Genomic DNA, 27,185 nt, shown 5'->3' on the forward strand with positions numbered 1-27,185 from the left:
TGGATCCCAACCTAGAACATTGTGATCTCAAGGTCTTATACATGTGTAATAGGTTCCTTATCTAGTTCTGGATGGTAAGTTTGTTAGATCATCAAAATATAAAGTAAAGTACTTATGCCCAAGGTGCTTGTAACCTATCAGTACACCAAATGGCCTTCTGTCAGAAACCCTTTTAAAGAAACAGTTTTGTGTACAAATTTGGAAAAAGCCAGCCCTAGTGTGTCAGAGTTTGGAGAAGTCTCACGGACTCCTAGGCAATGCTCACACTGGAGGGGCAAGAACCTAGATATTCTAAGAGTAGGAGTTGAAAATAGGAGATAGTTTTAAAAAAACAATTTGGAATTTAGGAGTGAATAGGAACAAACAGAGTCATTTTAACACTTAAAATTCAAACAAATATTCCAGTTATCAAGCAGTAGACGGAAACATGATCATAACCACTTCAAGCAAGGTTTCACATTGCCTAGATTTGACTTAGTTCATTAATCATCACTAGGTGGTCAGATAGTATGCTGGGAACAGAATAATAAACAGACAACTATATAGAGAAAGGTAGCAGGGGTTGGGAACATAGAAGTCAGGAACACATAAAACAGGGAAAACATGCTAGTTGAGAAAACAAGTAGATAAGCATCCTATATCAAATAAGAACATGCTAAAGTGTGTGAACCATATTGACATATTGAACAAGACAATTTCATGAGAGTTAAGGGCATGCTAGTTATCAGAAACATAACACAGGCAAAGACAGGTTGACATCTTATAACAGTCAGATTCCATAACATACTAGTTATGTTATGGAAATAGCAAACAGAAAGTTGAAAGTATGCAAAATCCAATAGTCTAGCCTTGGCTTTTAGCCGGCTAGAAAATATAGCAAACAAAAGTAACAGAAAGGTTTGAATGAGAGCAAGAGTTTGTGTGTATGTGTGTGTTTCTTTCCGAGTGTGTGCGTGTATAGGTGTCTGAGTCTGTGTGTTTTAAAATCAGAACAATGAAGGGGTTTTATAGCATGCAATAGAGTAGAACCCATAAGGTAATGAACCAATCATACTCACATAAGGTATGAAAAATCAATTAACAATCAGGCGTGGATCAATTAAGGGGACAAAATCAAATAAGTACCACTTAATTTAAGGAAAATCTCACACATAATCAATCAGTAATTAAGAATAAGGTTAATAAGGTAAGAACTAGTTTACAGAATCAATTAGGAATCAAAATACAAAATCAGGCCAGTAATACGGATATATAAATAGGGTAAGAACAAGTAAAAACTTTTGTAAAGAAATACGGGTACTAAATTCAACCCTAATTTAGGCAAGTGAATCAATTAACACTTTAATTGACAGAGCTAAGGTAAATGGGCAAAATAGTATAATAAGTAGTCGAGTAATTGAAACCCTAAGACATGTCAAAGACATAGAGATGAATCTCAAGTAAAAATCGGTCGAAAGAGTAAAGAAGAAAACCAGAATTGAAAACATGTAAACGTATAAGCATTTTACAGAAAATCCGTTAGAAATCAAAACCCTAGCTTCTTAGGGTAAAATAAAATTTGTTAACAATAATAGTAAAAATAGAAAAAACTTAAAGAAAAATATCAGACAAACTCAAAACCCTTCAGATCTAAAGAGATCTAACGGATTCAACTAGAAATAACAAAGTTTATGAACATATGTGAAAAATCTAGTTTGAGCCTGAGATTTGAAGTCATGAAAACACGAAAGTGATAGTACTCACAGACATAGGGTTGAATATAGGCGGATTAATATAAAAAATGAGAGATCTGAACTAAATCTAGTTCGAATCCCTTGATATCCCACCAAGTAATATGAAAATCAAACAACTAGTAGAGGTAGGAGGTCGGATAAGGCTGTAAATCGCCAAATGATTCCATATCTGGTTGGGAATCAAAGGGATTTGGGAGGAGTTTTGAGTAACGACGCTATAGGGTTTGAGAGCGTCTAAGAGAGAAGAGAGGAAGAGAGGATTCAGAGGCGGCGTAATTGAGAGAATGGGTAGGGCTTTGGGTGTTCGGGTAATTAAAAAAGGAAATGGGGTCTTGGACCGTTGATCTTTTGAGATCAACGACCAGAATTGATTCCGGGTTGGGGCGGGTTATTTGGAGATTGGGTGATGGTTTACATTTAAGTGGGATAGGGTATATTAGGCTAAGTTTTAATTGGGCTGGGGTAGGCTAAAGTCCGAAATTGATTAAGAAAAGGGGCTATTATTTAAATACCCAATTAACCTAATAAAATAATTTTATAAAATAACTTATAAATGATAAAAATATCTTTTATGAATAAAAAATAATTACTAAGTATTATAAAAATATAAAAAGGTTATTTTCTTGTGAAATAAGGTAACTATGCACACATGGGGTCATTATTGCAAAATTATTGCAATTATAATCCTAACATATACATATGGCTATTCATGAAATAATTAAAGCCTAGTATAAATATAAATGATAAATTAAGCAATAAAATTACTATAAAACTCGTTCGTGATGCAATTAGTAATTACTTATATAATAAAATACTAGAATAAATTAATTAAAATCCTTTTAAAAAATACAAAAAATTATGGAAAAATAATGGTTGATGTTCATGCAGTATTTTGTAAGTATATATGCATTTTGAAATATATGAGGGAAAGATTGGGTATCAACACTCTGATGATCTGCGGTCCGCAGAATTACGTGTGTGAGCGCTGATTCTGGTGCGGACCGTAGATTTCCTTGTGCACCGCACTTTGGCTATTTCTCTGACAAGCAAACTTCAGAGAGTGTGTAATTTTTCATCTCAAGTTGTGTTGTCCGCACAAGAATTGTGCAACCACAGTTCCCTTCTGCTGTGGCGTTCAAAATTGTGCGGCCCGCACAATATGTATGCGGCCCGCACTTTTTCCATACTTAGCCGATTTTGCTGAGCACAGTTCCTGTAAAGCACACTCATTCCTGCAACACACTTCAAAACCAATTAGCACAAAATAAGACCTATCAGAAGAAGAAGAAGAAGAAAAAGAAAAAGAAAAAGAAAAAGAAAAAGAAAAAGAAATATGGGTTGCCTCCCAAGAAGTGCATGATTTAATGCCACCACACGACGCAGATTACCATCATTTGAAATGAATTACCACCACGACATGGCCATCACCAAATTTTCCCATGTATTTGCTTCACCTGGTGACCATTGACTCTAAACACCTCATCATTTTTATTCTTCAAGTCCAATGCACCAAAGGGTGTCACACCCACAACCTCAAACAGGCTACTCCATTTATACTTTACCTTTTCGGGAAACATCCGTAACCGAGAATTGAACAACAATACAAGATCACCTTCTTTAAACTCTTTGTTCTGAATGTACTTGTCATGGAGGTATTTTATCTTCTCTTTGTATAAGGACAAACTTGTGTATGCATGGTACGGGAACTCATCCAACTCATTCAATTGTGCCACCCTTAAGTTGGCAGCGACATCCCACTCAAGATTCAACTTCTTTAAAGCCCACATGGCTTTGTTCTCAAGTTCCACCTAAAGATGACAAGGTTTTCCGTACACCAACCGTATGGAGACATTGCGATAGGTATTTTATAAGCCGTACTATAAGCCATAAAGCATCATTAAGTTTCTTGGACCAATCTGTCCGGTTAGCATTCACTATTTTGGACAAAATACTTTTTATCTCCTATTTGGAGACTTTCACTTGACCGCTTGCTTGTGGATGATAGAGAGTCATGACTTTATGAGTGACACCGTACTTGGTGAGTAAGGTGTCGAAAGCTTTGTTGCAAAAATATGATCCCCCATCAAATATGATATCCCTTGGCGTACCAAATCTTGTAAAAATATTCTTCTTCAAAAACACCGCCACACTTCTTGCTTCCTTGTTGGGTAAAGGAACGGCCTCAACCCATTTGGACACATAATCAACCGCGACCAAGATGCATGTGTTTCCACAATAGATCATAAATGGACCCATCAAGTCAATATCCCACACATCGAAAATATCAATCTCCAAAATGGTGGTGACGGGTATTTCATTATTCTTTGAGATTCCACCAGCCCTTTTACAATTATCACAATGCTTGACGAGATCACTTGCATGTAAAGAGTGGGCCAATAGAAACCGCAACTTAACACTTTGGCTTCCATTATTGATACACCATGGTGACCACCATATGACGAAGAATGACAAACCCCAAGAATTTTACATTTTTCCTCCTCCGGTACACATCTTCTAATCACTCTATTCATACAAATTCAGAAAAGGTACGATTCATCCCAATAATAGTCTTGACAATCCCGTTTGAGCTTCTTCATTTTGTTTGAAGATAACTCATACGGGTTGATACCACTAACAATAAAATTTGCTAGATTCGCGAACCATGGCACCTCTTTCATAGAAATAGCCAAGAGTTGCTCATTGGGGAAGGAGTCATTGATTTCAAGGCCATCATAAGGCCTCCCCTCCTCCTCCAAACGAGACAAGTGGTCCGCCACTTGGGTTTTACTCCCTTTTCGATCTTGGATGTCTATATAAAACTCTTGCAACAAAATTACCCATCTCATCAACTAGGCTTTGGAATATTTCTTGCTTATAAGATAACGAAGTGCCACATTATCCATGTAGACAATTACTTTTGCACCCATCAATTACGGGTGGAAATTCTCAATAGCAAACACAATGGCAAGAAGCTCTTTCTCTATAATGGTGTAGTTGAGTTGGGCACTATTCATGGTTGATGCGTTGCCACAAAACAACCCCTACCACTACATCACTTGCTTCGCACATGTGCTCAAAAGGAACACTCAAATTTGGAGTGGTGATGATGGGAATAGTAGTCAACATGAGCTTTAGCAATTCAAAGGCTCTCATGAAATAATCATTGAAATGGAACTTAGCATCTTTTTCCAAATGTTTGCACGAAAAGTTCACTACTTTAAAGAAATCCTTGATGAAACGCCGGTAAAATCCCGTGTGGCCTAAGAAACTCCGCAAGCCTTTCACTGAAGTTGTAGGTGGAAGTTTAGAAATCACCTCAATCTTTACCTTGTCGACTTCAATGCCATTCTTTGAGATCTTGTGGCCAAGGACAATGCCTTCCTCAACCATGAAATGACATTTCTCCCAATTGAGCACTAAGTTTGTTTCTTCACATCTTGCCAACACTTTATCCAAGTTTGATAGACAATCATCAAAAGAATTCTCGACCACCGAGAAGTCATCCATGAAGACTTCAAGGTAATCCTCCACCATGTCCGTGAAGATCACCATCATACACCTATGAAAAGTCGTCTATGCATTGCACAACCCAAATGGCATCTGCGAAAAGGCGAAAGTACTATAAGGACATGTAAAAAGAGTTTTCTCTGGATCCTCAGGAGAAATAAGAATTTGATTGTAGCGGGAATAGCCATCAAGGAAACAATAGAAAGCACGGCCGGCCAATCTATCAAGAATTTGATCTAGGAAGGGAAGTGGAAAATGGTTCTTCCTTGTGACTTTGTTGAGCTTACGATAGTCCATACACACTCTCCACCCAGTCATCGTTCTTGTTGGAATCAATTCATTTTTATCATTGGTGAACACTGCCATGCCCTCTTTCTTTGGGACACATTGAACCGAAGAAGTCCACAAACTATCGAAAATGGAGTAAACAACTTTGGCATCCAACCACTTGATGATCTCCTTTTTGACAACCTCTTGCATGGCTTCATTGAGTCTCCTTTGATGTTCAATATACGGTTTGGAACCTTCCTCCAATTTAATCTTGTGCATGAAAAATATGCGGGGCTTATTCCTTGAATATCCACCAATGTCCATCCAATATCCTTCTTCCTCTTTTGTAGCATCGCCAATGTAGGGTCTACCTATACATTAGTCAAACAAGAGGAAAGAATAACCGGTAAAGTAGAAGAAGGGCCAAGAAATTTATACCGAAGATGTGGAGGCAATGGATTCAACTCCAAGATAGGAGGCTCCTCAATTGAAGGCTTTGTTGGAGGAGTTGTTCTATTTTCAAGATCCAAGGACAATTTGCGGGGCTCACAAGTGTACGACCCCATTCCTTGCAAAGAGTTCACATATTCCACGAAATCCTCCATCTCTTCATCATCAAAGTTGAGTAGGATGGCCTCCAATGTATCATAGACATTCATCACGACACTTGTTTCATCCACAATCGCATTCCTCACCAAATCCACAAACGAGCACACCTCATTGCTATTGGGTTGCCTCATAGACTTACACACATGGAAAACCACTTTTTCATCACCAACCCGAAAAGTAAGTTCTCTTGCTTTAACATTAACTAGAGCCTTCCCGTAGCAAGGAAAGGTCTACCAAGAATATTCAGCATCTCATAATCAACTTCACAATCAAGAATGAATTTATCAACTCGAACCAATACATCCTAAATCGCTCAAATGGTCTCTTCATGGTATGATCAACCATTTGTAATCTCATAGATATGGGTCTTGGTTTCCCAATTCCCAAAGTCTTGAAAACCGAATAGGGCATCAAGTTGATACTTTTCCCAAGATCACAAAGTGCTTTAGCAAACTCGACACTTCCAATGGTACAAGGGATTGTGAAAGCACCAGGATTTTCCAATTTGGGAGCCATGGAATGTACAAATATACTCACTTGATGACTCATTTTGATAGTGTCACAATTCATTGACCTCTTTTTTATCACCAAATTTTTCATAAACTTTGTATAACCGGGTATTTTCTCCAAAACTTCAACCAATGGCACATTGATAGATAGACTCTTCATCACGTCAATGAAATTTTTGAACTGATTCTCACTATTTTTCTTGGAAAGCCTTTGAGGATATGGAGGAGGAGGCCTAGGTATTGGTGCCTTAGCCTATTGCACTACCGGTTCCGGTATGTCAACAATGTCCTCTCTAGACGGGTTCACTTCCTCTTGAGCTTCCTCCACATTGTCATCAATATCAATCTGCACTTCATCATTTGCTTGTACCACATTGTTCGGGGTCTTATCTTCTTGTACCGTTTGCTCATCATCCACAAGTTTCCTTTGACTTGAGGTGGGTGCATCCTCACCTTTTCCACTCCTTGTAGTAACGGCCATGGCATGTCCCGTGTTGTTCCGATCCTTTGGGTTCACCACTGTGTCACTTGGCAGTACCCCCTTAGGACGAGTGTTTAGAGCTTGAGAGATTTGTCCCAATTTTACTTCCAAGTTGCGAATTGATGTGTTATGTGAGGCTAGTTGAGCATCGGAGTCAGCATTTTTCTACATCATTTGTTTGTACATATTCTCAATTTGTCTCATCTCATTGTTGGAAGAACATGGACCATGGGAAGGATAAGGAGGCGGGTTACTCGGTTGTTGATACATCGGGGTCTTTGAAAACCTGACCCCAGATTGCCTTGATTATTGTTCCATCCCCCTTAGTTATTGCCTCCCCAATATCCTTGGTTGTTGCCACTCCAATTTCCTTGGTTATTTGCACCACTCCAATTCCTTTGATTGTTGTCATTTTCCAATTCCCTTGATTGTTGTCACCACTCCAATTACCTTGGTTGTTAGAACTCAAATTACCTTGATTACCTTGAGGCCGCCATTGTTGTTGATTTGGGACTTGAGAGTCGTTTCTTTACCCTTGAAAGTTGTTCATGTATTGCACTTCCTCCTCCTATTCATTGTAAGATTCATCTTGATCAAACCCACTATCCTCTTGCAAAAAATTCTCCACACGGTTTTGCACTTGTGTACCCTTTGGCCTTCTCTTGTTCACCATCATACTAACTCCCTCCATGGAATTGACTTTCTTAAGACTTTGCACTTGTTGAAGTTGAGTCCTGACTAATTGATTCATTGTGGTGGTCAACTCGGCAATGGCTTGCCTATGATCATGCAATTTTTTATGTAGGTGAATCATGTTCGGATCACCTTGAGGAACATTTTCTCTACTTTGCCATGCCAATGAAGTATCTGCCATCTCATCTAAAATCTCACAAGCTTCCGCATACGACGTTGTCATGAAATTTTCACCAGCAAGCTGGTTGACCATGCATTGATTGGTAGTACTGATCCCCCGATAGAAAGTTTGTTGAATCATAGTCTCTGTCATGTCATTATTGGGGAACTCCTTGACCATTGTTCGATAACTCTCCCATATTTCATGCGACAGCTCATTGGGCTCTTATTTGAATGCTAGAATCTTGTCTCTAAAAGTAGCCATATGCTCGAGAGAAAAGAACTTGGAAATACATTTCTTCGCCAATTCATCACATGTATGGATGGAATGGTTTGACAATCTCTCTAACCAATCCAAGGCTTTCCCCCATAGATATAAAGGAAATAGCCTCAACCTTAAAGCATCCTCAGAGATGTTTGTCTGTTTACTCCCCCAACAAGTGTCCACAAATCCTTTAAGTTTTTGTATGCATTTTGACTCGGATCCCCGGTGAAGAATCCCCATTGCTCTAGCAATGTGAGAATTAAATTCATGATTTGAAAGTTGCCCACCCTTATGCAGGGCAGGACTACGACACTTACATACCCTTTATTCGACAACACCTGATGTTGAGCCGCTCTTGGTGGAGGTGAGGGTGGAATTGGGACATTGTCTTGACGCTATCATCCTCTTCTATTTGCTTGAGGTTCAAGAGGAACCTCTTCAACTTGGTCATCCTCCACTTCCACATCCCCCAAAGGCATGTTTCCGAGTTGATCATTGTTGAGGGCCATTGCTGCACCTACAATTGATTCACAAAAATCAATAACACGGAAGGAAAAGAAGACAATTCACACATAAAACCAAATATATAGCTAAATCCGTTGTTAGCTCTCCACCAACGATGCCAAAATTGATCTCGTCCTAGTCACAACTCTATTTAAGGTTGTGAAACGGTCGATGTAATAGTAATACCCAACAAGGAGTCGGGGTCGATTTTTCATAGGAAGCTATGAATGGGACTTAGGAGTATATACTTTAGTGAATGAGCTTGAATTATCTCAAATTGCACTTCCACAAAATTGGGTTGTTTTTAAGTCTAAGTTAAACAAAGATTACCAACTAAAAATTAGAACGAGGAAATTGTTTTTGTTGTTTTTCAAATGATATAAAAGTCCTAGGGCTACGAACTTTACCTAGGTGTTTGCCTGACGGGTTGTAGACTTTAAGCTTGTTTTTATTGGTCAGGATGTATAGCTATCAACACTCGAGTGCCCACTCAATACCTCTCAGTAAAAGAGTGATTTTTGACAATTTAGCTTTCTCAAGTCCAAATGGGTATTTAGCAAACAATTGATACAAAGCTCAAGTCGGGTTTTACTATCTCAAGGTTCAACCCTTTAATTAGGACTATCAATATCTTGAATTACCAAATTTCTTATTAGCCAAGTTTTCCTAGACTAAATCTATCTTTCTTAAGTAGACACCAAGTCAAATAGGCATGAACTAATCTTTGCAACCATTAATTCTATAATTAAAAGCAAGAACAAGGCTAAATAATAAATACCCAACCATAAATAAGAAATAAATCAAACACCCATTAGGTTTACACTCTAGGGTTGGGTCACAACCCTAGTGACAATCTAGCTACTTATGCTTAAATCAGAAGAAATAGAATAAGAAATGATAATTAAACCCATAATGATAATTTAAATAATAAAATCTAAGTTCACAAAGCTCAAAATGACAAAAACTACTAAAGATGGTAAAGAAATACGTCTACTATTGCTGCTGATATTCAAAACTTGACCTAAAAATGTGAAACTCTTCTATTTATACAAAGCTGGAATTTAAAAAAAAAAATACACTTTCGGAGGTTCTGCGGCCACACAATTCCATATGCGGTCCGCACTTTGCTTCAGCTTAATAGGATTTGAATCTTGCAGCTGCACAATTATGAACCGCGGCCACATCTCTCTTTTTCTGCGGTTAGCAAATTTTTGAGTGCAGCTGCACATGGCTCTTCTGCGGACCACACAAATGCAACTGCAGCCGTGTAGCTGATCTTCTGCGGCCGCACAATAATTGTGCGGTCCACACTTTCTTTGAACTTGATGTAAACTCTCTGAACTTTTGCTCTTGCTTAGCTTCTGCAGCTGCACATTTCATGTGCATACCTCTTTTCTCACAATCCTCTTATGTGTTTGCTTCACAATCTGCGGCCGCAGATGATATTCTGTGGTCCGCACTTTGAGCTTCTATGCCTATTTTTTTCCTTAAGTTCTGATCGCTCGTTCTTGAGTTGGATTTCATCTAAGTAGCTCGCTTTTCAATACTCCTGCAATTAAGCATATTTCATCAATTTTTCGGAAATATTTTCGACTAAAACGAAAGCAAAAAGTGCTAATAAATAGTCAAAATCCGCACTTATCACCCGGTAAAGCATTGCGTTGGTGAGCCTGGTCTCGCAATCGAGAAGAAGGATTTGGAGTTGGAGCTGAGATTGTGATTCGCAAATGCGAGGCACATGCCGCATCACGAAAAAGGATGCCTAGGAAGATTATATGTTAGCCAAGTCGGGATTTTTCTCATTTCAACTCATTTCTCTCCTGCTTGGCGATTTTTGGGCGATTTGGAGGAGTCATTTTTATCATCTATAGTGAGGTAAGTTATTCTCACTTACTGTAAGTCAAATACAAAGATTATATATGGATTTAAACATGTAATTTTATAGAAATTGTGAGATTTTGAAAGAAACTCTAGAAATGGTAATTTTAGATTTTGACCACGAAATTTAACATGGAATTGAGAATAAATTATATATTTGAATTTATGGTGCTATACGTAATGTTTATCTTCAGTGAGGCCAGGTGTTGACATTGTTGACTTTTCGAGTGGAGTTGAAAATTGTTAAAAATTGCTAAATTACTAGTCTTTGAGTATATTTTGATTGGTTTGCATGTTGTATGACTAGTTTCGGATCGTTTGGCATTGGATTGAGGAGTTAGAGAGGCATTGGAGCCGGTTATCAAAATTTGGAGTGAGGTAAGTCTCCTATCTAACCTTGTGAGGGGGAAATTACCCTATAGGATCATGCGTAATATTTGATAAGAAGGCAGTATACCCGTGAGTTTTCTGACTTGAGATGTGTTATTTTATGCGTGTTGACCGTTATGTATTCCATTCGAGGTGATATCCGGTTATCGGGGACCTCGTGTTTATTCTTCTGTTGAGGACAGTATTATTTACTTATATCTGTTTCGTTGGTTTTACCTACTATGCCTTATAACTGTTTGCTTTCATTATACCTGATTTATTGGACTACTAGTAAGTGTCAATATCGACCCTTCATCACTACTTCTCCGGGGTTAGGCTATATACTTACTGGTACGCGTTGATTTACGTACTCATGCTATACTTCTTTACTAATTGTGCAGGTACTGAGGCAGGTTCCTTTGGTGACCATGTTGGTGCATAGGCGCAACTGCTGAGAAGACTTTATCGTGAGCTACATTCCATGTTACGATCCGCAACACATAGGGTCTTCATCATATTCATTTATTTTATCCTGTTTATTTTACATTCGAGGCAGATGTTGTATTAGTATTGTACTTCCTAGTAGATGCTCATGCACTTGTGGCACCAGGTTCTGGTGATCGGATTTAAATTTTGCTCGTGGTTGTTATATTCTGTCTAATTTCGGGTTTACTTTTCAACCACATTAAAATATTTAAAATAATAACATATGTCCTTTGTATGAAAACGAACGAACTTTCGCTCTTTATTTCTTTAATTGTTTTGGAATGTGTTTTGGATTTAATATTGACGTTTTGATTTAGTTGTTGGCTTGCCGAAGGACGGTGTTGTGCGCCATCACAACCTATAGTGGGATTTGGATCGTGATATATATGCGATGTTTGGATGATGATTAAGGTTGGCTAGCTCGCGAGAAGGGTTTGCGGGTATCGCTCGATGGTCACAAGGCCCGACATTTTGGGGAGTGACAGATACAACATTTAGCTCTCTAATGGCGTCTGTTGACATTGAAGGACATGCTATGCGCGCTTAGTATAGGAAAACGTTATGCATGTAACGTTGTGGAGTTAAGTGTGCCATCTGTGGACTCTTGTAATGTAATTTATTTGTTATTTAGCATAAAGGCGTCAAATGTGCCTTAATTTGGAGGAAGCAATTTATAATCCTTCTCATAACTGCATTATAACTTTTGGTATAGGCCTTTTGACTATAAACTGGAAGGATTTACTGGGGAAAAAAATTAACCAAAGTGGCCTCCTTGTTCTATAAACTAAAATAATTTATTAAACCTGGCCAGTTTAATAATTTCCTTTTTTTCTCTTCTACATTGCAGCACCATATTTGAGGTTAAATGCAAATCATGTTAACAAGTTTAAAAGCAGATATGCAAATTATTCTTTAAATTCTGTATGGAATAGTAATGAAGAATCTCCAGCGGCCTTCCATTTAGCTGATGCTGTAAAATAAGAGAAAAGAGAAGTTAGAAGAACATTAGCAAAGCTACAAATAATTAAGCATTAACTAAACCACAATATACTTGAAAATAAATGTAGCAACTAGCAAATATCATTTAAAAGGATATTACATAACCCAGGAAACGAAACAAACAAAAAAGTAAGGAGAATAAAACCAAAAAAAAAAAAAGATTTACCTTATATATACTTATTACAGTAAAAGAATCTTTACATTATCAAACTACAAGGTTGTAGCACGTCTGCTGCTAACTTTTAGGTTATTAATTTCACTTCTTGTGACAGATTTAAATTTACTAATTCTAGTTTACTTTTACCTCATTTACTATAATGTGCAGTTTACCGCGCGAACCATGCTTGCTCTAGAACATCACAGGTAGTAGGTTGTTTAATTACCTGTATAGAAAGTGAATTTTTTACTAACAATTACCTATAGTTATTTTTTAGGTGACTCGATACGATAAATATTGTTATACTGCAGTATATAGAACTTTAAACTCTAAAAATGGAGATAAGAAAAGATCTAACAGTTCACAATTGAAGCTTCTTGAAATTGGAAAGTCAAGTTTGATCCGACATTTCTGAGGAAGAGTTTGAGCTGCATCCTCTTTCAGATTTGAGTAACGCTTAGCAGCATTTTTGAGACAGATACATACTGTTCTCTGATCAGTCACCGTTAGAGCCATCCCTTTGAGATTTCTGACACCATTACAGCATGCAGGATAAGGTTGTACATCTTGAGTAAGATAAGTGATGCATGGGGCCAAGGAAGTTTCAACTTCACCACAAAATACTGTGGCTTGTCCAGGTTGTACCATGAATTGGACCAATGTTAATATGACTATCACCAAGATTACAACATTTTCCATTTTTTGAACTTTCATGTTGAGAAAGATGTAGAAGTTAGTTTGTGGGTGCTTGGTTGGGATTGGGGTGTTTTATACTCTACAGGATCAAGGACGGAACTAGCGTGTAAGTAGTGGTGGCAAAATGGATTAAAAAAATAGTTATTCATTAATATTATCCACTAAAAAACGAGTTGGATAATTCAATGGGTTTAACTATTACATTTGCAAATACTTAAATTGGGAATTTCTTAATTTTGGGAGACTAAGAATTCTCCCAAAAGTGATCATATTTAAAAATTCATGGATAATGCTACATTATATGCCGACCTGTTTTTAATCCGCCCATATCCCACTCCCCCCCTCCCCCGCTTTTCCACCCCTATGTGTAGGTTATGCGCCGAATACGATAATTTTGGTCCAAATTCTATACTTGTCGCTTAAAAAATTCATTTGAATATATGTAAGATTATTAATTTAAAATACGTTAATTAAAAAGAATTAAAATTTCGAATTCGTAAGCTTTAAATACTAACTTCGCCTGTTATTTTGACATTTTGGAACAAACAACATATATATTATTGCTGTTATAACTTGTTAATATTAGGCTAGTAGGAAAAAGTGTGTTATCCAATTGGTAGTTTACAAAGGCTTCAAAGACCTTGTAATGGGGGATACGTTATGAGAAGAATTGGTGTGAAATTTCGGATGGAAATAGAAATTTGCCAACGAAAAGGAAGTAACTCCATTTAAACAATACTTAAAGCCTTTGATAGTATTTGACACTTGGCACGTGTATGTGTAGGATTTCGCCCACCTTTTCGTAACACTCCGTAAATTCGGATTAGGTGTAGATGCGTTAAATAAGTATTAATATGACCTTTCAGACATGTGAGGTCTTATTGGGATGAGTATGGGTGGAAACAGTTATTTTGGAATCGAGATAGAAAGTGAGGTACATAAAATTCAATAGAATCAACTACGTTTATGGGAGGTCCATCTTACAGCCTTAGATAGTGCAAGGCCATGAAAAATCACAGCCTTAGACAGTACAAGGCCATGAAACCTCACGGCCATAGACAATGCAAGGCACTGTCCAGGGCATTAACCTCAGTACCCCAGAAAGTGCAAGGCACTGTCCAGGGTATTAACCTCAGCGCCCCTAACAGTGCAAGGCACTGTAATTTTGGTGCCTATGATGGCGCTTTGCACAATTATTTTGGCGCCCCTGATGATGCCCCGCACCGACGATATTTATCCGAGCTACTTTTATTTTCTCCTCAATTTTTGGGATGTGTACACTTATTTAAACTCTACCTCGTTCCCTACAACCCCAAACACGTACATTTTCTCTAGAAAGGGTAGCTCTCAAGAACCCAACTTCCCCAAGGCCCCTCCATCATCCAAGGTAAGTTCTAACGATGATTCTAAGTTAATTTCAATTCTCTAACACCTTATTAACATGGGTAAATTCTTTCAATCATTAGATATTCGATTGAGGCATCATTGTTGAGAAAAGAAACCCTAGAACTCGAATTCAAGAGGATTGAACATAAAAAAGGTAATGTTTCTACTACCTAATCATTTATAGCTATGAATTGATGAGTTTTTGGGAGAATAGTAGATGAGTTTGATAAAGAGAACCATAAGAACTATGCTAGTGTTTTGGATTGTTGACTTAATATTATTATAATCACTTGCGTGATGAGATTAGTTACATCTATTTGGGATTGTAGTATTACCTAGATGTAGTAGAATGATAATTGGATGAAGAAAACACCATTAATGAGGTCTATGAGATTTTATGCCCAAAGGGTGTTTGATAGAATTCCTATGTTACTAAAACAAGAGCATTAGTGCTAATATTTGTTCCTATATATATATATATATATATATATATTCACGTAGATTATCATTGAAAGAGGCGACGAACATTGTGATACTCTTAAAAAGGGCCAGAGTTAAGGTACGTGAGGTTAACTTTCTATGTTTGGGAATGTTAATGATTCTTCCTAAATCACATTTTTTTACGACGTTACTAATTACCTCTGAAATATAGTTAAGCCTAATTCCTCTAATAGTTGCAGAACTTCTATTCTTTAGCTTCATAACTCGTTCATAACTTTAATTCTGGACATTGTTAGCTCAGTGCGTAATCAATATAGACTTGAGTTTGATGCCCATGAGTCTTAGTCTAGATTACTTAACATATCATAAAATATTAAAGTTTCAGTGTTGACAATCAGTTCAAGAATACATGTCTCAGTCTAGTCCTATTCAGTATTCCAGTATCATGTAACTTAGTGTCATGTAGTATTTCAGTATCATGTATTGCAGTATGATTCTCAGTTCTTGGTTTTAAATCCCTGAATGTTGAACATCTGTATTTAGGCCTAAGGCCGCAGTTTATGCTTTATGCATCTTTGGGCCTGAGACCGCATTTATGTATACGTATATTTGGGCCCAAGGCCACAGTTTGTGCACATATATATTGGGCCCGAGGCCGTAGTTTATTTATTCAAATAAACAGGTGGTTCATCATTTAGAAGAGGGAGTATTCATATCTTTACTTCCTTTGTTCATTTCAGTTACCAGTTATTAGTTATCATTTCAGTTTCAGTTACCAGTTATTAGTTATCACTTCAATTTTCTGTTATCAGTTCTCAGTTCTGACGTCCCTTTCTCCTGGGGCCTGTACCTCACAATGCATGTAATTATTTTTAGATTGACGATTTTGAGCGCTAGGATTCTCATACTAGCTAATTGGTGAGCCCCAGTTTTTTCGAAGCATTATAGTTACCTTATAGTCTTTAATATTTTCAGCCAGTCAGTATTTTCAGTATTTCATTAGAGGCTTCATAGACTAGAGTAAAAGTTAGATAGAGTCACAAGCTTTTCATGTTAAGCAATGTTGACTACAGATATGTTTCAGACTTGTATTAGTGTTTTCATACTTTGATTTATATCATTCGGACTTTCAATATATCAGCATGTGTTAGCTTATCTTCAGCATTCAGTATGTTATGATATCACATGTTAATTCAGTCAGCCAGCTGGTTCGCTCGGTCACATGTAGTCAGGCACCGAGTACCGTGTTACGTCGAGGCCAAGGTTCAAAGCGTGACATGTCAATGTAGGATAAAATTAATATTATTATCTCTTTTCAATTCTAATTTTTTCTTTAAAAAAGAAAGAAAGAAAACAGTTAGCACACATAGCCTGTTTGAACAAGTATTATTTTCAAAATAGACATGATTATTTAAATAGGTTTGTGCTAAGGTCTATCGCGACCTTGCCGCCTCTTGGCAAAGTATGTTGATGAGCAAACCCACTCCTATTGTAATGATGTGAGATGTTAGAGTGCAAAGTAGGTTGATGGGCGAACTCGCTCCTATTGTAATGGCGTAGGGTGTCAGAGGTTGACCCATGGCCAACTCAAATAGCTGAAGTTTGACCCAAATCTTTTTGGTTGTTAAGTTATAGCGAGATTGAACAACATCAAATCCTTCGATTTCAGAATAGACATAATTAATTATCTGCATATATGCAATCCAAACATTTAAACCTCCTGTCAGTAGCCTTATATATGTGTCGTTTTTTAGGATTTCAAGTACTCCCTTGATGTATCAATTTAAACTAGGTATTTTGAGTCGGCACATAGTTTAAGAGAACAAAAAAACTATTGAAATTTATGGTTCTAAAAGCTTAAGAGGTAAAGAGTTTGTGGGGTCATGACTTATGTAGCTATAAAATCTTCTTATTAAGGATAAAATGGGTAAAACAAAAATTTTAAAGTTAAATTATTTTCAAATATTAAAATATGTACTTTTTGGAGAAGAGGTATTTGTTTCATCAATCGAGTCACATGTATCTAACATATTTGTATACGGTAAAATCGGAGGGTCCAATTCCTCGTCATCGAGGCACCTCAGAAGATCATCCTAAAGCCTCGAGGCTACAAGGCTATGGTCGAGTCTCCTCCCTCGAAGTTCGTCGACACCGCCCGAACTTGGGATAATGTCGACTACAGTTGTGATAGAAATGGGAAGTTACCAAGGTACACGGCTAGGACTAACAGAGCCTAGTGGACTACTTTGACCCTGAATCAGGGTGTCATCTAGCTGTCTCATCCCCCTATCTTTGTAATTAATGCATCTTGTACTATGTTTGGATTCCCTTCATATATAAAGGGGATCCTTATCATTTTAGAGGGTTCCGTTGTTGCTTCAGTTGCTCCACAAGAAATATACAAGAAAATTATCTTTGCTCTCTAACATATTCTTTGATATTATTGCTCCCATTTATTATATTCATTATTGTTTTCATCATTGTTCTTCATTTATCGCTTATTATTGGCTATAAGGAGCTTTCATTAATTTTACTCCAACTGTTAGTCATACTTCGATTACCTTCAATAGCTTCCAGCCAAGCTCCGGAATCGACCTCGAGGCCCCCGAATCGACAAGCTCGAGGCCCCGATTGTTAGCCTATCGGTTTGATTATCACCCTACCCTTAACTCTCATTTCATTCCTAAGTCTCACATACATAGCATCAACTGCTTAACAAACTAGCATAAAAATAGATCGTGTATTTTTAGAATCTCATAATCAAATTTAATTATTATTACCATTTTTACGGTAAACAGTTTGGCGCCCACCGTAGGGCAAAAAATAATAGTGATTATTTTCTTGTTGGTTTTACAACATAACACAAGTTATCTTTCACGCATTCTCTTGTCCAAGATCTTCGATTTCAAGTAGAAATATCTAATTCAGTGAATGGAGGTGAAAACAACAATCTTGTGGACCACAGAGAAAACGGTGTAGTTGTTCCAGGTGTTGGTCCACGAAACCATGGGAATGCACCAGAACCAATCCCCGTGGATGCGGTCTCACGCGATGCCAAACACATCGACATAAGCTCCCATACTAACAGGAGCGTGCACCAAGGAGACCGACAGGAAGCTCAGGAAACCCCGGCTAGGGAAGAACGAGAGGTTAGCCTTCACGTTATTTTTGAAATATTGCACGCACAACAGCTGGCTATTGCTCAGCTGCAAAGTCACTAGAAAAACTCCTAGCACGGTAGCACCGGGGATAGTTCCCCCAACCGAACATGTACCGGAGAGATCGAGCAATAATGGGTCGATGACCAATCCCGTCATCATAAAAATGCTCGAGGACCTCACTAGAAGGATCAAATCGGGTGAGAAAATGATAGAAGCCAACGACAAGAAGGTCCAGACCTACAACTCCAGGGTCGACCAAATTTCGGGCGCACCCCCGGCCCTGAAAGGTGTGGATTCGAAGAAGTTTGTGCAAAGGCTGTTCCTGGAGGAAGCGGCTCCGAAACCCATTACAAAGAAGTTCAGAATGCTAGACCTACCAAAATACAACGAGACCTCAAACCCCAATGAGCATGTTACTGCTTACACTTGTGCAGTAAAGGGCAACGACATAAAGGACGACGAGATCGAGTCCGTCTTGTTAAAGAAGTTCGTGGAAACACTCTCGAAGGGGACCATGATGTGGTATCACAACCTAACTCCTAACTCTGTGGTATCACAACCTAACTCTCGATGGCTTTAAAGCAGTTGAATTAGAATTTGGTCGAGTATCCCGCTGTGACCTGGTCGGACGTCCACAACCGATACCAGTCTAAGATCAGGGTCGAAGACGACTAGCTAGGGGCCCCCTCAGGCTCACTACCCAAGTAGGCTTCTGGCGAAGGAGCCAAAGCCAAACAAAGAAATATATCATTCGTACACCGAAGATAGAAGGAACGCCCCCAAGGCGCAACCCACCTCGCAACGATCGAAGGATAGACCGAGGACAGAATCCTTGAGGGCTCATCAACAGAGCCGGATTCGATAGGAACGCGGGGCCAATGGAGGCACCTCACTTATCGGAGTACAACTTCAACGTCGATGTGTCAGATATCGTGTTCGCTATCAGCAAAATCAGAGATGCCAGGTGGCCCAGGCCTGTACAATCAGATACACCACAAAGGTAGCATAACTTAGTGTGTGAATTTCACAATACGCACGGTCACAAGATCGAGGATTGACACTAACTCCGAGAAGAGGTAGCCCAAATACTTAATAAAGGTCACCTCTATGAATTCCTCAGCGACCGAGCCAAAAATTAGTTTCGAGAAAGAGAGGCGGCCAAGAAGAACAAAACGAATGAGCCACAACATATCATCCACATGATCTTGGGAGGCATTGATTCCCCACAGGAACCCGTGATGAGAAGGACGAAAATATCCATCACTAGATAAAAGCGAACCAGGGGGTATATACCCGAGGATGCCCTCACATTCAGCGAAGAGGACACCGGGACCTTGTCTCAACCCCACACTGACCTGCTGGTAATCTTTTTCCTTGTAAATACATTTCAAATAAAACGTGTACTCGTGGATCCAGGTAGCTCGGCCAACATTATCAGGTCGAGGGTAATAGAGCAGCTCAGACTGCTTAACCAAATCGTGCTCGCCACTCAAGTCCTCAACAAATTCAACATGGCCAATGAAACAACAAAAGGAGAAATCACCATCCCAGTCAACGTGGCCGGCACAATCCAGGATGTCAAGTTCCATATCATCGAAGGAGACATGGAGTACAACGCCTTGTTTGGGAGACCATAGATACACTGCATGAGAGCAGTACCATCCACCTTCCACCAAATGATGAAATTCCGGACAAAGGATGGAATTAAAACCATCTACGGGGAACAACATGCAACAAAAGAAATATCGGCGGTGCACGATGTGACACCGGCACCAATGCCTCCACCCTTAAAGGGGCCGCAGGGTAATCAAACTACATCTTCGGTTAAGCCCGATTAAACAGAGCAAAGGCCCGTACCGCATCCTCACCACAAGCAAGTAGAATACATCAGACCTCGAAACATCGCAGGCACATCCCACACTAAGGTATAACCATCTCCATTTTCATTTTATACTTCACGCTAACCCTTATACAGGCGCCTGAGCGAAGCAGTCAAAGAACTAACCCAACTCGAAGACCTTAAGGTTTTAAAGCATCCGTTGCACTCTTTTCCTTCGACCGGGTTTTTGTCCCAAAAAGGGTTTTACCGACAAGGTTTTTAATGAGGCAACACCCACATGCTACCTAAGGAAGACTGAACAAGTATTAAAGGTTTCTTTTGCAATCAACCTCAAACACTCGGGGGCATCCCCCCGGAAGGCGATCCGCTCGGAAAATCCAAGAAACGCCGAATGGGGTCCCAATTGGAAAATGATGTACTAGGCCAAACGATCGAATGAACCATGTCCGTATAGCCGGGCCCCTGACGGCAAAAACATGTACACTTGTACCAAGTAATCGAAGAATATCTTTTATCAAAGCATCTCACACTCCAAAAGAATCTCGGCACCTTCGTAAAAATGATTCCTCCGCCGAAAATGTCCCGAACACTCGGGGACTGGCGTCTACGATTCAACACCTGAACGACCTCCAGGTCGGGACTCCAAATTCATAAGCCTCCCTGCAAGGCAACACGAAAATCGCGCAGCGTCTCCAAGGCCAAAAGTGTCCGAAACACTCGGGGACTTGCGTCGATAACTCACAACAACGCGACCCCCGGGTCGGAGCGTCGAGATTGTAAGCCCTCAATAAGGCAACAACAACAAGATCACGAAACGGCTTCAAAGCCAAAAGACAACCCGAACACTCGGGGACTGGCATCAAAAACTCAAATGACCTCCGGGTCAGAAATTCCAAAAATTGTAAGCTCTCAATGTGGCAATACCAAGTTTACAAGTAATGGCTCCCGAGTCAAGAAACCCTCGACGACTCGGGGACTGCCGTCAAGTGCCATCACCATTCATTAAAAAACCCGAGGCCATAAGACCCCTAGCGGGCAGACTCGGTCTCGTAAGACCTACATAAGGCAACAACAAAACTGTAAGACCTTAAGCAAGACATAAACAATACTTGTACCAAGTATCCAAAACTGTAAGACCTCAAGCAAGGCATGAACAATACTTGTACCAAGTATCCAAAACTGTAAGACCTCAAAGGCATGTAAAACTTGTAAGACCTTACTAAAGGCATAAACCCAATCTCAATGTTTTGGCTATATATCAAACTTGTAAGACCCCTAAAAAGGCATACCCTCGATATAGATGTCGAAACTACTTCACTCGGGACTTAAAGGCTCCAGCCGAACATAAATGACTCCGGTCATAAGGCTGTACTAGCCAAACTAATGTGACTCGAGGATGCCGACCGTCGCTACAAAATTACAAGCCTTCAATTACTTCGAACCTACTTCGAAAAGAACTGGTTAAACAGGCTACCTCGATACAGGCAAAAGAGCTTCGACCATGTCAGCTCCTAAACATCGGTTGAGATACTCAGCCTCCGAGCCAAACCTCCCGAGGTGCTTAATCATCGCCATATAATGACTCATAATCGAGGTTTTTTATTAAGCCATCGAAGATTCCGGCAAATATTTTTTCAAAAAATTCCTTAACAAAGGAAAAATAAAGCCTACATAAAAGGTCACATCGACCCAAGGCGTAAGAGCTACTATCGCCAGCCCACACAAATCCGAAAACTTGAGGGTCTAATGAGCTCGAGTCGTAACCAGATTCGGAGACTGAACCCAAAATAGTTAACTAAAAAGGTCGCATCGGTCAAAGGTGTAAGAGCCATTATCGCTAGCCCACACTAAAAGGCCGCATCGGCCCAAGGCGTAAGAGCCATTGTCGCCAGTCCACACACACTAAAAGGTCGCACCAACCAAAAGCATAAGAGCCACTATCGCCAGCCTAAAACTCGGCAACTTAAGGGTCAAATAAACTCGAGTCGATGCCCAACTCGGGGGATGAGCCCAAAATAGTTGGCCTAAATATGCCTAAGAGCAAAAGCGCGTAAGAGCCCACGGGCCAGCATAATGAGCCCCAGGGCCATATCACGAATCTGAGAATTCCTACCAACTCAAAGACTAGTTCACCTGGCCAAATTCGAGATAGAAAGAGACATAAAAGAAATAAAGCCGAAAGGTTTTCTTTTATACACATATACGAAAAAATGCAATCTCCATCTACAAAAATCCTTCGAAAATGCTATATACAAATGGAAAAATCTACGCCCCCTAGGAGCTACGGCCTGCTGGCCTTATCTTTGCTTTCTTCGGTGTCAGACAGAAGCAACCGAGCATCATGATTGTCCGCCCTCACTCGCGCCAACTCTTCCGAGAGGACGAAACCTCTAGCTCGGATCTCCTCAAGGGTGTTTCTTTGAGACATGCAATGAGCATATTCTTTGATCCTCTCTTCGTGGTCGAGGATCCTTCTCAGCTCAGCTTGAGCATCGGTAGTGTCCTTTAAATAGATCGCCATCTCCTGGTCAGCCTTAGCTTGGCTCATTGCGGCATCAGCCCGGGCATTAACGATCTCGGCCCTGACGTTCGAAAGCTCGAATTCAAGCTTCTTTCTCATATCAGTTTGAACCGAAGCGTTATCACTAGTCAAGCGAAGTTGAGCCTCAAAAGCGGGAACTTTAGCCAGAGCTCCCTTCCCTTCTAAAGCTTGAGCCTCCGCCCGAGCTTTTAGCTCATTATGCTCATGCCTGGCTCGGCTAGCTTCATCCCAAAGGCGCTCCAAGGCCTCCTCTTTTTCTGCAACTAAAATAAACGAAGTGTTAGCCTTAGAAGCTAGAAGGCAGAATGCACGCTCACCCGGACAGATAATTACCTACTCCTTCAAGTAGTTCTCATAATTCAAGCTCCTGCTCACCTCATACCGCAAGTGCACCAACTCGACTTCCTTTTCATCACAAAGGAGCCTAAATGATCTCTCCTCATCCAGAGCTTTCCGTAACTTGGCTTCACAACGAAGCAGCCCAGACTTAAGCTTGTCGAAGGCCTGCAAAATAAAACCCAATAAGGAAGGGAAGGCGTGAAGATCGAAAGACATGTGCCAAAACTCACCACGAAGTGAAGCCGCTAGCTTCCTCGAAGGCCGAGCGCACATCTGCCAACCTAGTTCCCCCAGCTCTGAAAGGATCGACTCTGGTCGAGGCACGGTTGCTCAGTGTATGCGACCTTGGGTTTCAAGTATCCCTCGAAGTACTGTCGATGGAAAAAGATGGTGACAGCAACGGAGAAACCCTCTTTCCAGAACCAGGAACCACGGGTGTGGCAGGCTCGGACGATGCTTCCGCTACGAAGCCCTGGTCCCGTTTTGCCTTGATTTGGGCATCATCGCCCTGTAAAAACATCTCTCACTTATTGTTGTTATTCTTTAGCCCAGAAGCTGGCAACCCTTACCCTTCTCCAGAGGAGTATGGCCTCACCTCGAAAGGCTTTCCGATGCCTACAACAACAAGATTAATACGCATAAAGGGAAAATTCCTCTCCAAATGAAGGAAGGGAAATGAAAAAATAGCACAACACGCACCATGATGTTTTGCTTCCCATCTGCCCGGGGACAAAGCTTTCCACTTGCGCTCATCGCAGGTCGAGTGGGTCACCAACTTCCGCACCCAATCCAACAGATCAGGAACGGTGCCCGACGCCCATGAAACTGCTGCAAAAAAGGAAAAGAAGGCACGGTTACGAAACCAACTTTCACCATAGACAAAACTGAGAAGGCACGGAATGTACCACTTACGCGTATGGTTCCATTTCTTAAGGAATGGCATAAGCTCCACGGGGATAACGTCAGCGGTCCGAACTCGAATGAAGTGACTCATCCACCCTAGTCTTCATCTTCCTCATCGTCAACAATAAAAGGCGGGGTCGATCAACATCTCAAGGTTAGCAAACCTCGATGGTGAAAGGGCCGGTACAGCCTAATGAGATGATTGAGCAAAAATTCAAGACCCACCTTCTCCGCGAAAAATCTCATCATCAATACTATTCACCAAAATGATGGGTGGATCTGCGCCAAGGGAACCTAATAATTCAAACAGAAGTCGAGCACAACCCTATCAAGGGGGCCTAGTGTAAAAGGATACGTGTACACATTCAAAAATCCATCGGCGCGATCTGTGATGCCCTCATTCGAGAAAAATGTCTATAACACTACTTTCTCCCCCATACGCAGTCTTTTCTCACTAACTAAAGGTGCTCTTCTCCTATCAAAGAAGTAATCCTCAAGGTATACTCTCGTTGGTCCTGAACGTCGGAGGTGGAACTCTCCCCTCCCTGCCGAACAGACCCCGATGTAGCAGTCATGGCTATGGAAAAATTAGAGAGCTAAAGCAGGAATCTGTGCTAGTACGTTAGTACTGAAGTGATGAGAGACTTAACGCAGAGAAAATGGTAACTACTTAAAATGAATGGATCTCCAAAGGAGCAGAAGTGACCATATATATGGAAAAAATGGCAGAGATTCGCCCGCCTAATAGGACAACGACATCATCCCCAGTCCCGGGGTGGTACCGGAGCTTGATGACCTCTCTCAAAACGAAGTTCGCCTGCCTAAAAGGCCAACGACATTATCGCCAATCCCGAGGTGGTACCCGACCTCGAGGACCTCCATCAAAAAGAAGTTTGCCTACCTAAAAGGCCAACGACATCATCGCCAGTCCCGAGGTGGCACCCGACTTTGAGGACCTCTATCAAAAAGAAGTTAGGCCATAAAAGGCCAGCGGTATCATCGCCAGTCCCAAGGTGGTACCCGACCTCGAGGACCTCTATCAAAAAGAAGTTAGGCCCTAAAAGGTCAACGACATCATTGCCAGTCCCGAGTTGGTACCCGACCTCGAGGACCTCCATCAAAAAGAAGTTAGGCCCTAAAAGGCCAACATCATCATTGCCAGTCCCGAGGTGGTACCCGACCCGAGGACCTCCATAAAAAAGAAGTTAGGCTCTAAAAGTCCAATGTCATCATTGCCATTTCCGAGGTAGTACCCGACCTCGAGGACCTCCATAAAAAGAATTTAGGCTCTAAAAAGCCATCGGCATCATCGCCACTCTCGAGGCGATACCCGACCTCGAGGACCTCCATTAGAAAAAGGTTAGGCTCCAAGAAGCCAATGACATCATAACAAGTCTTGAGGTGGTACCTAACCTCGGGGACTTTCGCCAAAAAGGAGTTAGGCTCCAAGGTAACAAAAATTTAAGCTCCACCCACATGGGCTTGGTCCCGGGTGCCATCTGAATTAGGGCAAACCCCCTTCGGGATCTATCTACATTGCCTTAAGGTTATCTATGCTAAGTTCGAAGCAAGTTTCCAGGTGGTCTGAATTTGAACGAACCTCCACTCGGGAACTGCCCTCGAAATCTCAAAGGCAGTCCCTATACTCGGGCCTCCGAGCTAATTTCTGCTCAAAGATTACTGTGGAGCCTAAGTGATAAATCACGGTCTCTAGGCTTGAAGCATTACTTTAATTCATCTCGAAGTAAGGGTCCCGACGACCCGAGTTTATCAGTTCAATCCAGGCTCAATCCAAGGAACGGCGAAGGGTTCCACGAGGGGTCATATTAGTCAATCAAAGGTCAAAAAAGAAAAAACACTCGTATCTGGGTTCGGTATTGGTAGTAGCTAATAGAATCATACATTCAGAGTCTCCATAAACGCAAATAAAAGGAAATAAAGCAAAAATTAAAGACAAAATTGAAGAAACTTCTTTGTATTCATAACATAGATTACAAAAGCCCATGAGGGGTCCTTACATATGATTACAAAAGCACACGAAGGGTCCTTACATAGAAACAAAGAAGCGGAAAGGTACACATATAGTAAAAGCCTAGAGCCTAGCCTACTCTCAAAGGCGCTTCCCCGGCAACAACATCTTCGAGCATCATCTTCTCGGGAGTCTTATCTTGATCCTCTAGAATGACATCTTCAAAAGGGGAGACGACGAAGAGGAAAGCGATGGAGAAGAGCAAAGTGATGCGGAAGAGGCAGAAAGGAATGAAGAAGTGGCTGGGTGAAAAATCTGGCTAGTATAGATTTCGCCAGGCTACTATTGTAAAGCCACTTCTTGGGACGTTGCCCCGATGTATGATGCAACAGTTAGTAGATAGTACCACCTCACTCCACGAAAAGCAAAGGTAGTGAGGCACCACACCGGCTGATCAGGGGAGGTGATCAACAGTGTATAGTCCGAGCTCCCTTGTGAACAGCGGTGTAGAGTCCAAATATTTCCCTGAGTTAGGAGAAATCGACCCCCGCTTCGTCGTCCCGAGCCAATGACGACATCAGCAACAACAACAACAACAACAAAGCGGTGTAGTCCCGTTCGACAAAAGAAAGTCTAGGGGATAGGTCGTGGCATGACTGATACAAACGCCTACGTATGATCTTGAGGCCATGGGCGTTAAACATGGTGAACGACGATGGGTAAGGATGGCGAGAAGAGAAGGATGGATAGATATGGGAAGATACTTGGGTGAAAGGTTGATCACAGAAGTATTCCATTTATAGAAAGAGAGGCAGCATAACCGACAGTGCCATTATTGCCCTCGGAAGACGTAACGACAGGCACATTTAATGCGCCATTGGGAGCTGAACCGACGACGACATTATAACTCTGAAGAATGAGAAACTATAATGCTTTGAATGACCCTGAAGAAGCAAAACAATGGGACATTTCGGTTATCACGAAGGCTTACGTCATCGGTATGACGTAATCGTGGGAAGTCTGAAGAGTCGGACATCAAATTCATCTCTTGTCGCTCCTCTCTAAAAAATGTAAGGACTATCTGTATACGGTGAAATCGGAGGGACCAATTCCTCGTCATCGAGGCACCTCAGAAGATCATTATTCATCCCAAAGCCTCGAGGCTACAAGGCTATGGTAGAGTCTTCTTCCTCGAGGTTCGTTGACGCCCGACCTTGGGATAATGTCGACCGCAGCTATGGTAGAAATGGAGAGTTCCCAAGGTACACGGCTAGGACTGACAGAGCCTA

At 40.7% G+C, this 27,185-nt stretch overlaps 1 long non-coding RNA gene across 1 annotated transcript; it reads right to left on the minus strand.

The window, feature by feature from the left end:
- Positions 1–12,217: 12,217 nt before the first annotated feature.
- LOC104249241 (uncharacterized) lies at positions 12,218–13,343 on the minus strand. Its single transcript, XR_011401877.1, has 2 exons — positions 12,978–13,343; positions 12,218–12,433 (listed from the first exon to the last, which is right to left on the minus strand). It is a non-coding gene; the product is annotated as an uncharacterized lncRNA (long non-coding RNA).
- Positions 13,344–27,185: the final 13,842 nt, after the last annotated feature.

Source organism: Nicotiana sylvestris, chromosome 8, assembly GCF_000393655.2.
Source record: "Nicotiana sylvestris chromosome 8, ASM39365v2, whole genome shotgun sequence".
Lineage (NCBI taxonomy): Eukaryota > Viridiplantae > Streptophyta > Magnoliopsida > Solanales > Solanaceae > Nicotiana > Nicotiana sylvestris.